The 17,732-nt window shown below is 34.8% G+C and overlaps 2 pseudogenes; both read left to right on the forward strand.

Moving 5' to 3' along the window:
- Nucleotides 1–4,252: 4,252 nt before the first annotated feature.
- On the forward strand, nucleotides 4,253–8,341 carry LOC107494216 (probable pinoresinol-lariciresinol reductase 3; annotated as a pseudogene).
- A 616-nt stretch (nucleotides 8,342–8,957) lies between these two features.
- On the forward strand, nucleotides 8,958–11,781 carry LOC107494215 (DEAD-box ATP-dependent RNA helicase 5-like; annotated as a pseudogene).
- The last annotated feature ends 5,951 nt before the right edge of the window (nucleotides 11,782–17,732 follow it).

Genomic DNA, 17,732 nt, shown 5'->3' on the forward strand with positions numbered 1-17,732 from the left:
CAGCACCTATAGCAGGTCACGCAAAACAGAAGCGAGATGGAATGGTGAATGCAAGCATTTCAATTGAGAAAAAGTTAGTTACGAAAAAGGTACATGTGGAAAATGACCCGCTGCATTAAGGACCAATAAGAAGTGAGAGAATTAGAACTACAAATACTCGCTTGGAAGGTCATGAGAGGGCATTGTGATGTGGTACTCTTTTTTCCCTGATATTTTTATTGTGTGTTGCTCTCTCTCAACTCCTTTTCTCTTCTTAATTATATTCCTTCTTTTTTATTCTCTTCATATATCTAGCACTCACAATTGACTTTATGACTTGACTTCACAACTATTCCCTTAGTTCTACAATTTCTGTTAATATATTTTTCTTATTCTGTTTTTTTCTCCAATTACTTACAATTGGTGCTTTCATTCCACCATGGCTGTCGCGATAACACTCGCATGAAGAGTTTGGAGGCTGAGGTCAAGAATTTTTTTCACATGATCGAAGCGACACGCGATGAGAATAGAGCCGAACGTGCTCTCGCTAATGAGGTGGCAAAAATCAAATTTGATGAGATCCCGTTATCATTGACTCAGCTTCTACAGGATCGGGCTCACAACCGTTCCCTTTCGCAAGAGCACACCTATGGTTTGAACTCGGAGGCTGACTAGCAACCTCGTGTGGGGTTGAATCAGAGGGTGAATTTTGATCCTCCCAAATTTGATGGCTCAAATGCATTGGGGTGGATCTTCTCCATAGATCAGTACTTCAATTTTTTTAGGATACTAGAGGAAGAGCAAATTGGCATCACTGCATATCACATGGTGGGACTAGCGATCCCTTGGTTCCAAATGTCTCAGCGCACAGTTCAGTTACGTTCATGGAATCAACTGAAGAGAGCTCTAAAGCTGGAATTCGGGTCTTTTCTCTTTGAATCACTCAGGGAACTCTTATTCAAATGACAACAAACGACTATAGTAGGCGAGTACTATGTTGAATTTGTCTCTGGCCAATCATACTAGTATACAGCCACCTGAGGCCTTGGGCGATTGTTTCATTAGTGGATTACGACATGAGATTCACCATGAGGTTAAGGCTCAGTGCCCGCGATCACTGATGCTCGCACTCACCTTAGCCCGCCTCTACGTGGATAAGTTTGTGACAGTGTGGTACACGAAATTGTGATCATCAACAATGGCGCCAAAGACTTGGTAGCACTCTCAAACGTGAATCACACTTTGTCACAACTTTGCACAACTAACCAGCAAGTGCACTGGTCGTCCAAGTAATACTTTACGTGAGTAAGGGTCGATCCCACGGAGATTGTTGGTATGAAGCAAGCTATGGTCATCTTGTAAATCTCAATTAGGCAGATTCAAATGGTTATAATGGTTTTTGAATTTAATAATAAAATAAAGCATAAAATAAAGGCAAAAATACTTAGGTAGTTCATTGGTGGGAATTTCAGATAAGTGTATAAAGATGCTGTGTTCCTTCTGAATCTCTGCTTTCCTACTGCTTTCATCCAATCCTTCCTACTCCTTTCCATGGCAAGCTGTATGTAGGGCATCACCGTTGTCAATGGCTACATCTCATCCTCTCAGTGAAAATGGTCCAAATGCTCTGTCATAGCACGGCTAATCATCTGTCGGTTCTCGATCTTGTCAGAATATAATTCATTGATTCTTTTGCGTTTGTCATCACGCCCAACAATCGCGAGTTTGAAGCTCGTCACAGTCATTCAATCCCTGAATACTACTCGGAATACCACAGACAAGGTTTAGACTTTCCAGATTCTCATGAATGCTGCAAACAATTCTAGCTTATACCACGAAGATTCTGATTAAGGAATCCAAGAGATATGCGCCCAGTCTAAGGTAGAACGGAAGTGGTTGTCAAACATGCATTCATAAGGACGGATGATGATGAGTGTCACGGATCATCACATCCATCAGGTTGAAGTGCATCGAATATCTTAGAATATGAATAAGCATGAATTGAATAGAAGATAGTAGTAATTGTATTAAAACACGAGGTACAGCAAAGCTCCACACCCTTAATCTATGGTGTGTAGAAACTCCACCGTTGAAAATACATAAGTGATGGTCCAGGCATGGCCGAATGGCCAGCCCCCAAAATGTGATCAAAAGACCGAATGGTCCAAAGACTAGACAATAAAAAAGGAGGACCCCTTGTACAATAGTAAAATGTCCTATTTATACTAGACTAGCTACTAGGGTTTACAGAATTAAGTAATTGATGCAGAAATCCACTTCCGGGGCCCAATTGGTGTGTGCTTGGGCTGAGCTTGAGCTTTACACGTGTAGAGGCTTCTTTTGGAGTTAAACGCCAAGTTGTAACGTGTTTTGGCGTTTAACTCTGGTTCGTGACGTGTTTTTGGCGTTTGACTCCAGAATGCAGCATGGAACTGACGTTGAGCGCCAGTTTGCGTCATCTAATCTCGAATAAAGTATGGACTATTATATATTGCTAGAAAGCTCTGGATGTCTACTTTCCAACGCTGTTGAGAGCGCGCCATTTGAAATTTCGTAGCTCCATAAAATTCATTTCTAGTGTAGGGAGGTCAGAATCCAACAGCATCAGCAGTCCTTTGTCAGCCTTCTATCAGAGTTTTGCTCAGGTCCCTCAATTTCAGCCAGAAAATACCTGAAATCACAGAAAAACACACAAACTCATAGTAAAGTCCAGAAATGTGAATTTAGCATAAAAACTAATGAAAACATCTCTAAAAGTAGCTAGATCCTACTAAAAACTACCTAAAAATAATGCCAAAAAGCGTATAAATTATCCGCTCATCACAGTGCCGAGAGCCACCACGGGACCTGCCAACTATCATGCATCCACGGTAGCTCCAACTCTAGCTTTGTCTTGGGCTTCAGCACGTAGTACCTTGCCACTGCTGTTACCATCTCCGCCGTAGCATCCGATATAATCACCTACCAAATCCCCTATTCTCCATCTAAGTCTCGCAGAGTTGCAGAGTAAGCGTGACAAAGGGTTATGTTACTGTTGCAATGAAAGGTTTTCAAATTCTCATCGTTGCTCAAATCGTTAGCTCATGATTTTATAATTGGAGCAAGATGAGGATCCTCCAGCTGCAAACATGCTGGTAGAGGTTCCAACTTTCGACGATACTATGGCGCAATTGGAACAACAAGTATTGGAGCATCACCTTTCCTATAATTCTATGCACAACACTACTGACCCTGCTACTATTAGAATGATAGCTTCAATTAATGGACTTTCGATTCATGTGCTTTTAGATGGAGGAAGCTCTGATAGCTTTATTCAACCCTGAATAGCAAACTTTCTGAACCTGGCTGTCAAACCTGCTTCAGGATTTAAGGTGATCGTGGGTAACTTTGACGTCAAGACAGTGGAGGGGAGAATCCCTTCCTTGGAGGTGGATTTTTGCGGCTATACAATACTAGAAAATTAGTTATTACAGACAGATATTTTTGATGGATTTTATCCCATGAAAATACAGACGAAATTTTAGAGAGATTTTTTTGTCGGCAAACAAAAAAATGAATTAGCATAAATTACAGACAGAAAAGAAAATCCGTCGATAATTCTGTCGGAAAAAATAATTTTTTTCGTGGGAAATGGTTACAGACGAAAAATACGTCTGTAATTAAATGGACAAAAATGCTGCGTTTTATTAAATTATTACAAACGAAAAATCCGTCCATAATTTAAAATTTTCCGTCGAAAATATTGAGTTTAACGTCCCCGCCCTATCGAGCTCTATTCACACCACACATTATCAAATGAGCTTCTCCTCTCTTCGCCAAGGCCGCTCGCATCCCACGAGCCCCTCCGGCGCCGCTCGCATCGCACGAGCCCCTTTGGCGCCACTCGCATCGCGTTGCCCCCTTTGTCACCATCGTCGCAGAGCCCTCTCCACCGCTCTCGTCGCGCGTCTACTCCCTTCATCGCCATCGTCGCAGTGCTCTCTCCGCCACATAGGTTATCTTTTCAACAACTATTGTATCCATGTATTCAAGTATCCATGTTTTCTGTGACACACATTCCTAGCTAGGTTTTCCGATCTGTGATAGCTTGATCTGATCTATGAATTTCTTTTTTTTTGACATAATCTTTTCTTATTCCAACTCATAAACCACTTCAAATTTTCCTAAATCACAAAAACCTACCTACCAAAATCTGAACTAGAATTAACCCATAGAAGGTGGAATCAGAGCCTAACAGCAGTGGTGCAGGTTCTTGTAGTGGTGGTTCAGGTTCATGAGTTTATATTCTAGTAGTGGTGGTGCAGCTTCTAGTAGTGGTCATCATCAACATCAACATCATCATCATCATCATCATCAAGTAGTTGAAGAGGTTTCAGTGCAAAGGGTGAAGAAGGAGGAGGTTAATGCAAAGATATCAGTATGGCAGAACAACAAGATTGCAAAGATTAACAACAGATTCAAGAGAGAAGATGTTGTCATCGAAGGTTGGGAGAGTGAGCAAGTTCAGAAGGCTACTTCTTGCATGAAGGAAGTTGAGGTAATTAACTTTTTTCTCAAGGTCTTATTTGCATGTTGATGCGCTTCTTTTTCCTTTTTTATCTTTTGTTTTTTTTCATAAAAATCAGTTCTATTTTAAATTATCATCAAATTATATAATAATATTCCATCTTTTCAGAAAGGTCTCTTGTTTCTTGAAGCTTCGCTATGGAATATGCCAGGAAATTCTCCTGTTGCAGCATCCAGGTGATGCCACAATTACGAAGCTGTGCTTTGAGATGTTGTATGTTGACGTTAGGATTTTTGCTAGTAAAGAATTTTATAAAGTCGCATTATAGATATAGTTTCTAAACCAACAAAAATCCCTTCGTGCAAACGTTTTGGTTGTCACAAGTAACAAACTCCTAAATAAATTGATAACCGAAGTATTTAAACCTCGGGTCGTCTTCTCAAGGAATTGCAGGGAGGTATGACTTGTTATTGGCTATGAAAAAGGTAAAATTTTGGGGGTTTTGAGAATGATGAGCAGATATGATAAATGGCAAGTAAAATAAACAAATGACTATAAAATAAACTCTTGGCAAGGTATGAGAAATTGGAAGTTCTATCCTAGTTATCCTTATCAATGATGACGAAAATTGAATCTTAACTCCACTTAGTTAACCTCTGTTGTTGCACAGGAAAGTCAAGTGGCTAATTAGTTTGATCTCCAAATCCTAGTTAATTCCTAGAAAAAGATTGGGATTATAGAAGTTCAAGCTAATTGGCAAAGATAGCGATTATCGATCACGTTGAGTTTGATAACTCAAGAGTTACTGATTTCCAACCCAAGCCAAGAATGTAAAAAGCTGAATTAAAATCATAAATCTGAAAACATCTCAATAATGTATAATCCTAACATGAAAAGTTCATAACCCAATTGGGCAACATAAATCCAATACCAATAAAAGCATTAAAGTATCTCAAAGTAGAAGAGAAACATAAATTAAAGAACATTAAACCTGTGATGAAGAAGTAATATTCCTAATTTCTAAAAATCCTAATCCTAAATTCCTAAGAGAGAGGAGAGAACCTCTCTCTCTAAAAACTACATCTAAAACTATGAAAAGTGAATTATAAAAGCTTAATTATGAATGAATGGATTCCCCCACTTTATAGCCTCTAATCTGTGTTTTCTGGGCCGCAAACTGGGTCGAAAACAGCCCAGAAATCACTGGAGAAGAAATCTGCCACGCTGATTTTCGTAACTGCGATGCGTCCGCGTGGATGACGCGTTTGTGTCGCCTAGCGTCAGGAAAACTATGGCATATTATATATCAAATCGAAGTCCCGGACGTTAGCTTTCCAACGCAATTGGAACCGCGTCGTTTGGACCTCTATAGCTCAAGTTATGACCGTTTTAGTATGAAAGGGTCAGGTTGACAGCTTTGCAGTTCCTTCAATTTCTTGTATTCCTTCCGCTTTTGCATGCTTCCTTTCCATCCTCCAAGTCATTCCTGCCCTATAATCCCTGAAATCACTGAACACACATATCACAGCATCTAATGGTAATAAGAGAGGATTAATATTAGCAAATATAAGACCAAAGAAGTATGTTTTCAATCATAGCACAAATTCCAGAAGGAAAACGTAAAACATGCGATTAGTATGAATACATGGGTAAAGAGTTGATAAAAACCACTCAATTGAGCACAAGATAAACCATGAAATAGTGGTTTATCATATGTCTTGAAGAATGAGTTCAATTTCCCAGATTCGAGTCTTTTCCTTTACTACTTGAACTAAATGAAGACAATCGGCTTCTACTATCGGCTTCTACTATAATGGTGGCACTCTCCATCTCACTGGTAAGCTATTTTTCCTTTTGATTTCTATTAATTGGTGGTTCTTTTTCTCATATATGTTGTTATAGTCATATTTATCTTTGTGCACTTAAGTCTTTGTAGTAAGTTAAATTTAAGAGGTGAATTTTTCTTTGATAGTGATTTGGATATGAGTTAAAATATACTAGTACTACAATAAATTTATCAAAGCTTACATTGTCTTGAAGTACACCATTGATTGCTATATAGTTAAGTTTGACAGCAAGGTGAACTTGTTTTGCCTAAAATGTTTCCACGCTTGGCTACATACCTCTTTGAAACTTGTGATAAATATTGTGTAGGAGGAATTGACTAATAATCTAGTTAGACTAGATATGCTATTTCAAAAGGGAGTGGAGTCTAAAATTGAGATACAGGTATGTTGTCCTTGTTTTTATTGGATCCCTTCAATTTCAGTTTTAAGAGAATTTCTGTGATTCACTCCTATTGGAGAAGAAAAGAAGTTTTAGGATCATTTATTTCCATTAATGGTTTATTGTTATACTTAGATTTTAATAAGAACTAATTGAATGGTGGGAAATTAGTTGCACTTTTAATAAGAATAAGAAAATGAAAGTGGTGTTTTTATCACAAAAAAAGAATAAAAAATAAAGTTGTGTGTTCTGCCAGATTTGTTGGACTTGAGGAAACTAACAATTAGATACATTTGATTCACTAGCAACTTTGTCATTTATTTATAATATTTAGTCATAAAACCTTTCCAATGGTCCTTGTATTATTGAATATTTGAATTGTAAGATATGTTCAATGAGGTGTTATTTATTTTGGTCTCTTCAAAGATTTATTTCAGCTGAATTTCGAGCAGACCCTACCAAGATTCAAATATATGACCTGAGGATGGCTGCAATTTATACGCACCCAAACTCAGAATTTGCCAGATGGTTGAGGCCGAACGCATTCTATATACCTGCATTTGCTGCAATTTCTTTATGAAGATTTTGTTCCCTTCTCTTGTTCAGTCAGGCTTAAATGCTCCTCCTAGTGACAAGGTTACCATATTTGGTGATGGGAACACAAAAGGTCTGTTTGATCGAAGACGATTGCTAATTTCTTATCACGTAATTTTTATTCTTTCTGTTTGATGCTTATTCATGAAGGGTTTCTTTGCAGGCATATTTGTTAAGGAAAATGATGTCGCTGCCTTCACTATTAGCACAGTTGATGAACCCCGTACCTTGAACAAAGTGTTGTACTTGAAACTCTCAGAAAATGTTTGTTCTCTGAATGAACTAGTCGAGATGTGGGAAACTAAAATTAGGAAGAAGCTTCAGAAATCACACGTCTTAGAAGATCAGCTGATCGAGAAAATTGAAGGTAATACTTTGACTTCAAATTGATTGTGACTATGTTGCTGCTTTTTGTCACTTTTGTCAATTAAGCATCAAGATTCTAGATGGCATGAAAAATCATCTCATGTTAAGACTGACAGGGATATGAAGTTTCTACTTAGATATAGAGAAATGTAAGGACAACTTCTAATTCAATGCATTAGGTGAGTGTTTGATGTGTCTTGCAACCCTAGTTCAATTTTTCTTGACTAGTTTCGCTAGTTTTATGAGTACCAAAATGGCAAAACAAAAACATTTAGTAGTGCTTTGTGTTTGTTGGGATATGATTAGATGCTTGGTATCTATATGATGTATAGCTCATGATGCTTTTTGAGAAATAACCTTTCTCGTACATGTTAATAGATCTAAAATCTATACTTTATAGATAAATATTTTTATTACCCCTTTTTCTTGTATGTTTTCTTCTCTCTATCTTAATGATATTCTTTGATCCTAAAAAAGTAAAATCCAACTAAAAATTGTGCAAATTATTTTGTTTTGCAGGTACTTCTTATCCTGCCAACTTTGAACAGCTTTTGTATATTCTGCTTTCATAAAGAGAGGTCACACATACTGAGTCTTGTGAATGACACAGAACTGTATCCACAACTGAAATATACCACAATCAGTGAATTCTTAGACACACTAGTTTAGTTTGAGGCATTTTTTATTATAGATTTTGTTCTAATCCTATGTTATTGATTTGATCTAATTTCGTTTGGTTATATTTGCATCTCTGATTTTTTGGCATAGATTATTCTAGAGATACCTTTATGAGTGAAGTTATGTTTTGATTCAGGTGAACATTATTGCAAAAAGTTATTGGGGTGATGCAAGTTATTTTGTGTTTTGTGTACCTTTATGAATAAAGATTAATGTACCTCCAGATACCATATAGTAGTGCTTTGTGTTTATTGAAGAGAAGGTCATATATATAGATATTAGATTAGATAGGAACAATGAAAAGGTACATGCTTTTACAAGAAAAACAAGTTATTGGTACTTAAACAAAGTATGTCAGAAATTGCATATTAAATAATAGGCATTTGGGAATGTATTATACCAGGAGAAATATAAATAAATAAATAAATAAAGAAAAAAGAGGCTAGCTAGTATAATACTAGTATGCTTTTCATATAAATGCTGAAGTTAGATTCAACTTTTCACTTCAAAGTTGAAAAAAATAAATTAATGGAGTTGATGACTCAAGTCTCTGATTTTTACTTAGTATATATGACTCATAAGCATCTAAGCTCTGCTTTTCATATAAATGCTTTATGAGTTGTATATATTAAGGGATAAGGACCCCAATTTCGTCTTCTCTGGTGTATGTACATATCTCTATTCTCTTTACCAAAATACATATCTATATATATGAAACTCCTAAAACTTAGTGTATATATTAAATAATATATATAAGAAGCAAAGTGTACACTACTTGCAGTACATGAAAACTTGATAAAAAGGATGTTACTAAAAAATATGTTATCATAGGATAATAATAATTTCTATTAAGAAATATATAGTAGTGGAACATTGAAACGTGTTGGCAGGCTAGCAAATTAAGAGATCCAGATTAGTGGATAGAGAAATGAACAAAGCAAGTTGCTTTTACAAATTTGTCTCATCACAAATTTAGTTTTTTATTAGGAGCAATTGTTGTTGTTGTTGCATTATATTGCTCTCATGGGGACACAGAAATTGTTAAGTTCTGATCAGTGCATATAGGTAGCTAATTTCATATCTACACCGTGATGTCATACAAATCATATAAATCATTGAGAAACTGTGTTGATCTTTTTCTCCACATCTATTGTAGTGCTTAAATATATTCTTGACAAAAGATAATATATAAGGTAATTGATTCTTTTGACTTCACATGACATTTGAAACAGTCAATCACTATGTGCAGGACTTATTTTTATCCCATCAAGAATACTTATTTATTTTTTTTTCAAAAATCATGATCTTTAATAGTCATTCATTTTTCTTATAAATAAATAGTATCTTTGACGAAAGAAAACTGATGTTGAGGTATTGAAGAAGATCGTTGAATTCTTGAAGTTGTAATTTCTATATCCATATGATGTAATTTTGGTTAATCTGTAATTTCTATTAATCCTTCTTGGTGCTGTGGTGGTTGTGATTGAGATCTGGAATTTAATTCTTCGAGTGTTGGAGTGCTGCAAGGGCTTCGAGAAGCCGTCGCTGATTCAGTTACGTGCATGGCCTTTCTTGTTAGACGGTCGTGATCTCATCGGAATCACTGCAACTAGTTTAGGTGTGTTGTTTTGAATGACTTGTGATGAAAATTTAATGAATTCGGAGTGTGATTTGGATGAGCTTACTTCATTGCACATATACTAAATGCTATTGTTGGAGTTCCCCGAAGTTGAATTTAGACATAATTTGTGTATCATCTAATTCTTGTCGGCTCTGCTTTACATAACCCTCATTTTTAGTGTGACAACTATCATTTCACTTTCCTTTTGTATTTGTGTATTTCTATAATGCTTCTATTCTTATGTTAAGTAGATGCTTATATTATTGTTTGTTTGTCTAAGGTGCTTGTTGAAGCAGATCATATGCTTGACATGGGTTTTAAACAAGTAGTCCGCTCTATACTGGGTCAGACATGCTCTGGTATGAGGCTTAAAGTTTAATTGTTCCTAGTTTTCTTAATATTAACTTTCTTCTTTCAATTTTAGTTCTTGAACTTTACCTTAAATTCTGCCACTTGATGCACTAGATTTAGAGTTTCAAAATTTTTTTCAACAATGAGTTGTGTAAATGTATTTTATTACCACAATTTGTTCCCAGCTTATTTCTTTTATTGAAGGAATTCTAATAATTTGCAGTTCGCCAAATGGTGATGTTTAGCACTACTTGGCCCTTACAATTTCATCAGTTAGCACAGGAGTTTATGGATCCCAATCCTGTAAAGGTCTGTATCTAGATTTTAGAAGTGGCTTTCAACTAGTTTTTTATTTAGTTGTTGTGGAAACTGATTTTTGAACTTGTGACAGGTTCTTGTAGGCTCAGAAGACTTAGCTGCGAATCATGATGTCATGCAGATAGCTGAGGTCTGTATTGACCAAATATAGTCTACATTTGTTTGTTTTAAATGCCTTTGTTGACTAGTGAAAAAATCTTGTTGCATTCATAGGTCTTGGATGATCGTGCGCGTGATAAGCGACTGGTTGCTTTACTGGAAAAATACCACAAATCTCAGAGGTCTCTCTCCATTATAATTAATCCTTAAAACTAGAGATATCTTCCCAGGAAGCAGTGAATAGTTAATACATTGGATCAAGTTGTTGCTATCCTTAATTCCTAACATTTTCCAGTGTTCATTTGGTTTTCAATGAACATATACATGTATTTTTGTAGCTTAAAAAGGACGAGTTATCATGAAGCATATTGATAGTTGATATCTTTAGGCTTAACTATTTTGTTTTACATGTTGATAAGAGTGTGTATCTTTTATCAAGAACCGAGTATTGAAATTGTTATCAACTATAGTTTTCCTTTAACTACAGAAGATTATGTTCATAGAATTGGTCGGACTGGATGAGCTGGTAAAAAGGGTGTTGCCCGTACATTCTTCATACAGCAGAATAAGGTGGTATCCATGCCCGATGTATTTGAGGTTCTTTATTTGCCTGTCATGATGTTTCTCAACTTTTTTTTGCCACTATTGAATGAAAATATTCAGGGTCTTGCTGGAGAGCTTGTGAATGTATTAAGAGAAGCTGGACAAATTGTGCCAGATGCCCTTTTAAAATTTGGCACGCATGTAAAGAAAAGGTATATTTTCTTCACTTCTCTCTATGCACCTGATCAGGTTTCGTTTCTGATGGTTTGTGACTGTTGCGACAAATTTTGCTTTGGATTGAAATCCTTTAGAATTTGTGCAAGATATTCTATTGATGTTTAAACTATCATTTTCTGTTATATTTGGAGTCCAAGTGAAGTTAAGTAGTTCTAGTACAGTTCCACTACCATCGCCACCCCCACCGCTGCCACCCTCAATCTCTTCGGATGAGGACTATGATGATGATGAGGATGAAGATGACACTGAAGACTATAGCTGATAGTTTTAGTATGGTTGAACAATATACTAGGAATTATAGTTGATGATCAATACACTTTGTTTATGTTTTGAATTATATTTACTTGCTTGTTTATAGTACTTTTCTTTTAGTTTGATAATACGATGAATTTGTTTATTTTTTGAAATATTATAAATATTCGAATACAAATTAGATAAAAATTTGTATTAAATTTATATTTATTTTGTATGAAAACAAATTTATTTTGTAATTGGAAAAATCTAAAAAAATTCTATTTTACCTTACTGACAAATTTACAGACGGATTTTCTGTTTGTATTCAAAGTGTGAGATGATTTTCCAAGGTTCAAATTACAGAAAGAAAATCTGTCGGAAAATCTGTCTATAATTACCGATGGAAATTCGTCGAAAAATTCGTTTGTAATTACCGACGGAAAGTCTGTCGAAAAATTCGTCTGTAATTACCGACGAAAAATCAGTCGAAAAGTTCGACATGTCAGGAAAATGGATGGAGAATTTACAAAGAAAAAATCAGTCGGTAACTGGTAAAAATCTGTCGGTAAATATTTTCTGACGAGTCTTTTACAGAGGGACAAAATCCGTCGGTAACCAAAAATTCATCTGTAATAAAGACTAAATCTGTTTGTAAATATGTCTGTATTAATCTATTTTCTAGTTGTGATAATGTGACTGTTCTTGATGTATATGTCCTTAATGTTGCTGGGGGTGATCTGGTGTTGGGCACTACATGGTTGAAGCGTCTTCGAGGTCACATAATCGACTATGACGCAGGTTTCATTAAGTTTTTGCATGAAAAAAAGTTTCTCACAGTTTATGGTGACAAAAATCCCACACTTATACAAGCACAATATCATCACATTAGAAAATTCATGAATACTAATGCTATAGTAGAATGCTTGAGATTGCAGGTCCAACATGCTAATCAAGAGGATAAAGGTGGCTTGAAATTGCCTAGGGACATGCAACCTGACTTAGCAGCCTGATTATGTTCACAAGCTACTGTATTTGATACACCTTTGGGCCTACCTCCTCCAAGATCCTATGATCATGCCATTCTATTGGTTAAGGGTGCTGAACCTGTTAAGACAAGAGCCTATAGATATTCCCACAATTAAAAGGTACAAATTGAACTTATGGTGCAAGATATGTTGAAGGAAGGCATTATACATCCTAGCAAGAGTCCATTTTGTCTCCTATTCTGTTGGTAAAAAAGAAAGATAGATCGAGGCGCTTTTGTATCAGTTATCGTGCCTTGAACAGAATCACAATTAAGGACAACTTTCCTATCCCAACGATAGATAAATTATTGGACGAATTGTTTGGAGCTACTATGTTTTCGAAGCTGGATTTACATTCCAAATATCATCAAATTCGGGTTAGACCAGAAGATCACTTTAAGACGTCTTTCCGGACCCACCAAGGCCTCTACAAATGGTTGGTCATGCCCTTCGGTCTAACAAACACTCCGGCTACATTTCAAAGTCTTATGAATAATGTTTTTTGTCCTTACTTGAGAAAATTTGTGCTGGTTTTCTTCGATGATATTTAATATAGAGCTCAACATGGGAGGCTTATTTGCATCATTTGAAGCTGGTGTTGTAGCTTCTTCAGCAAGAATGCTTGTTTGCAAAATTCTCAAAATGTCTTTTTAGGGTGTCTACGATGGATTACTTGGGTCACACAATCTTAGGGGATGGAGTTCACATGTACCTGGATAAGGTTCGTGCAGTCAATGAGTGGCCAACACCTTCTAATCCTAAATAGCTTTGAAGATTTTTAGGATTGACGAGATATTATCAACGATTTATTCAGGGATATACTTCTTTAGTAGCCTCTTTAACTGATTTATTAAAGAAATATGCATTTGAATGGACTTCTCTTACAGCTCAAGCCATTGAGAAACTCAAAGTGGTTATCTCTTGAAGACTATTTTGGCGTTGCCAAACTTTGATCTACCTTTTGCACTGGAAACTGATGCTTCGGGTATAGGAATAGGTGCAGTACTCTCACAAGGCAAACACCCTATTACTTTTTTCTCCAAGAAGCTGTCCCTATTGATGCAAAGGCAGTCAACATATATTAGGGAGTTTTATGAAATTACTGAAGCTGTGGTACAATTTTGCCACTATTTTCTTAGTAAGAAATTTGTGATCCGAACTGATCAAAAGAGTCTTAAGTCCTTCCTAGAACAAGATTTTCATACACCTGAGCAACACAAGTGGCTCCATAAGCTACTAGATTTTGATTTTGAAATTCAGTATAAACCAGGTCTAGAGAATATCCCTACTGATGCTCTTTCGTGTTGCTATTTTGGGGCTTGGTCTACACCTAAGTTTGATTGGTTAAAGATTTTGAAGCAATAGGTTGAAGTAGATGCAGCATTACAAGAGATTCTGCGGCAATGCCATACTAATTCCCTGAGTGATCATAATTATTCTTTGAAGAATGGGGTGCTTCTTTGGCGTAACCAGGTAGTGGTGCCTGCCAATAGCAATTTAATAAAGTAATTCTCATGGAATATCATGATGGTGCACTAGGAGGTCATGCTGGGATAGCTAAGACAGTTGAGCGCATTTGTTCCTCCTTTTATTAGCCAAATATGCAGCGCGATATATGCCGCTATGTTCTTTCCTGCTCCATTTACTAGTGAGCTAAGGTGGATACCAAATTTCGGCTGGGCTGCTACAACCAATACCAATTCCATCACAAGTTTAGGAGGATATAGCTATGGACTTTATTGTGGCTCTGCCTCTAGCTAATGTCTACTCGGTTATCATGGTAATCATTGATCATTTGACAAAATTCTCCTATTTTATTCCACTTAAGCATGATTTCTCTAGCAGGACAATGGCTGAAGCATTTATCAAAAATATAGTGAAGATTTATGAGTTTTTAAAGTCAATTATATCTAAAATGGACAAGGTTTTCATAAGTAACTTTTGGCAACAACTATTCAAACTCCAAGGGACGACGCTGGCAATGAGCTCGGCCTACCACCCTCAATCCGATGGCCAAAGTGAAGTTCTCAACAAATCTCTTGAGATGTATTTGCATTGCCTCTGTTCCAATCAATCTCAGAGATGGCTGGAGATGCTTCCTTGGGCCTAATATTAGTATAATACATCCTTTCATAGTAACATAAAGATGACTCCATTTAAAGCCTTATTTGGTCGTAACCGCTAGCTCTTGTGCGCTATGAATTCTCCTTCAAGAATGAACCTTCACTATAGGAATTATTATTACAGCGGGACAAGCTTTTAGATTCTTTCAAGCTGCACTTGTCGCGTACACAACATTTTATGCAGCAATTTGCTAATCGTCATTGACGTCAAGAAGAGTTTGTTGAAGGCGAATTGTCGCTGGTCAAGTTGCAGCCTTATTGGCAACACTCGGTGGCCTTATGAAAGAACCAAAAATTGAAAATTCGCTACTATGCTCCCTTCTCGATCAAGAAAAAGCTAAGTGTTGTCGCATATAAGTTGGACTTGCCACCGGCGCCGAAGATTAATGATGCTTTTCACATTTCTGCTTTAAAGAAGTTTCGTGGATAGCCGAATCCTCCATACTTGCCACTACCACTTCAGTCCAATGAGGTTGGTCCCGTATTATAGCCACATGCAATACTTGAGGCGCGAACAATAATTAAGGATGGTCACGAGAATTCTGAGATCTTGATTCAATGGGGTGAAGGGAAGGCGTGTATGTCAACTTAGGAGAATGCTAACACTTTTGTCAGAGTTTTTTCTCAATTCAACCTTGAGGACAAGGTTGTTCTCAATGGGAAGGATAATGTTACGTGTATGAATAAAGGAGCAGCACCGATAGCAGACCACACAAAACAAAAGCATGATAGAATGGTGATAAGCATTTCAATTGGAAAAAAGTTAGTTACCAAAAAAAGAACACTTGGATGAAATGGTGACAAGCATTTCAATTGGAAAAAAGTTAGTTACGAAAAAAGGAACACGTAGAAAATGACTAGCTGAGCAAAGACCAATAAGAAGTGAGAGAATTAGAACTATAAATACTCGCTTGGAAGACTATAAAAGAGTAACATGATGTGGTACTCCTTTTCTCCTGATATTTGTGTTGTGCTTTCCTCTTTCTCAACTCTTTATTCTCTTCTTAATTTTTTTTTCATTTTTTTCACCCAACTCTAATAATTAACTATATGACTTGACTTCACAACTATTCTCTTCTTAATTTTTTTCTATCTATATATTTTTCTTATTCTATATTTTTCCTCCAATTACTTCTTAATTATATGTCGATGTTACATTAACTGAAAATTTTAAATATTTATTGTACGACATTACTAATTCACATAAATATATATACGTATATCTCATCCTTCTTAAGTTAAAAAATGTAAAACGAGACACGTCAATGGTCAGGTTGAGTTTTTAAAATTATACTAAATAATACATGTACCTTCTCGCTTTCTATACAAAAGTGTCACTTCATTGTATTAATTATTAAACACTACATGCACCATGTAGTTTTTCTTTGTGGTAAACTGGTAATTATTATTATTATTATTATTATTATTATTATTATTATTATTATTATTTCTTGTCAAAAATACTATTTTTGAATTATTATCTTTCTATGATATAATACATTATTACAATACATAAATTAAAACTAATTATATTTAATAGTTGATATAACATCAATACATTAATTAAAATTAAAACTATTCAAAAGTTTATTCATGTCAGTGTATTAATTATGACAAAACAAAATTATTATTGATTATAATATTTTTTATTTTTGATAAGCAATACAATAAGAAAAAGATGAATTATAACTTAATCTTAACATAGTATTTAACTAATAACCCTTTTTTACAAATGGAACACTACACCATACCTAAAGACTGTAGTGTTCTTTGTATTTTTGGATAGAATAAGTACTACACCCAAATGTATCGCTTTTTTGGACTAAATTTAAAACTTAAAAAACTACATAGTATATATTGTGTTCTTTGTATCTGAGAATAACATAAATTCCAAACTTCACAGACTTGTAATACTTTTTAAAATTGTTTATTTTTATGATTAGATTTTTTTTCTTTATATATATATGTGAATTAGTTGTTATTGAAGTATTTTTTTTATTTGTTTATTTGTTTATTTTTATTCTCTTTAAAAAAGTAAAAACAAGAATAATTATATGAAGATGAAACAAGACGGAAAAAAAAAAAAAAGATGATGACAATGATAAAGAAAAGAAAAAATGGAGTTTTGGCATGTGCATAATTTATTAGAAAAAAACAGCATTAAAATTTTTTTTTTTAACGATGGCACATAAAATTTCTTAACTAATTAGAAATGATCAGAAATAAAAAAAAACACCGAAATTTTTAAAAATAGCATCAAAATTTTTTCATCCTGACATTAAAATTTCTCCCAACATATTTTCTTCTTTTACTTCTTTTTCTTCATATTTTATCTCTTTTTTCTTTCTCCCAATATGTCTTCGTTCATGTTTTGTTATTGATATAATTTTTTTTCATTTTTTATGTTTTACTTTAAAAATGGAAAATTTTATCTAAATAAATATATTTTAAAGTTGAATTATATACTCCTAAATCTTAAAAAATAAACTGTCTTACAATATAACATGGAGATCAATTCAAATTATGTATTTATTATGATAAAATTTATTTGTTTTATATGACAAATTTGGTATTGTTTTTATTTTATTTGTGTATTTTATATAAAAAAATCTGATGTCATTCTCATTATCATCATTTTTGTGTGTGCTGTTTTTTTTATTTTTCTCTTTCTTGAAATTTTTAAAAATACACAAATAAATAAACAAATAAAAAAGTTGAATAAGAACAAAAATAATATATAAAAAGAAGAAAAACGATGCCAATGATGATGATAATAAAAGAAGAGAAAGAAAAATAAAAAAGAAAAAAGAAAAAAATACATATGTGATGAT

The sequence above is a fragment of the Arachis duranensis genome, chromosome 6 (genome assembly GCF_000817695.3).
Source record: "Arachis duranensis cultivar V14167 chromosome 6, aradu.V14167.gnm2.J7QH, whole genome shotgun sequence".
NCBI lineage: Eukaryota > Viridiplantae > Streptophyta > Magnoliopsida > Fabales > Fabaceae > Arachis > Arachis duranensis.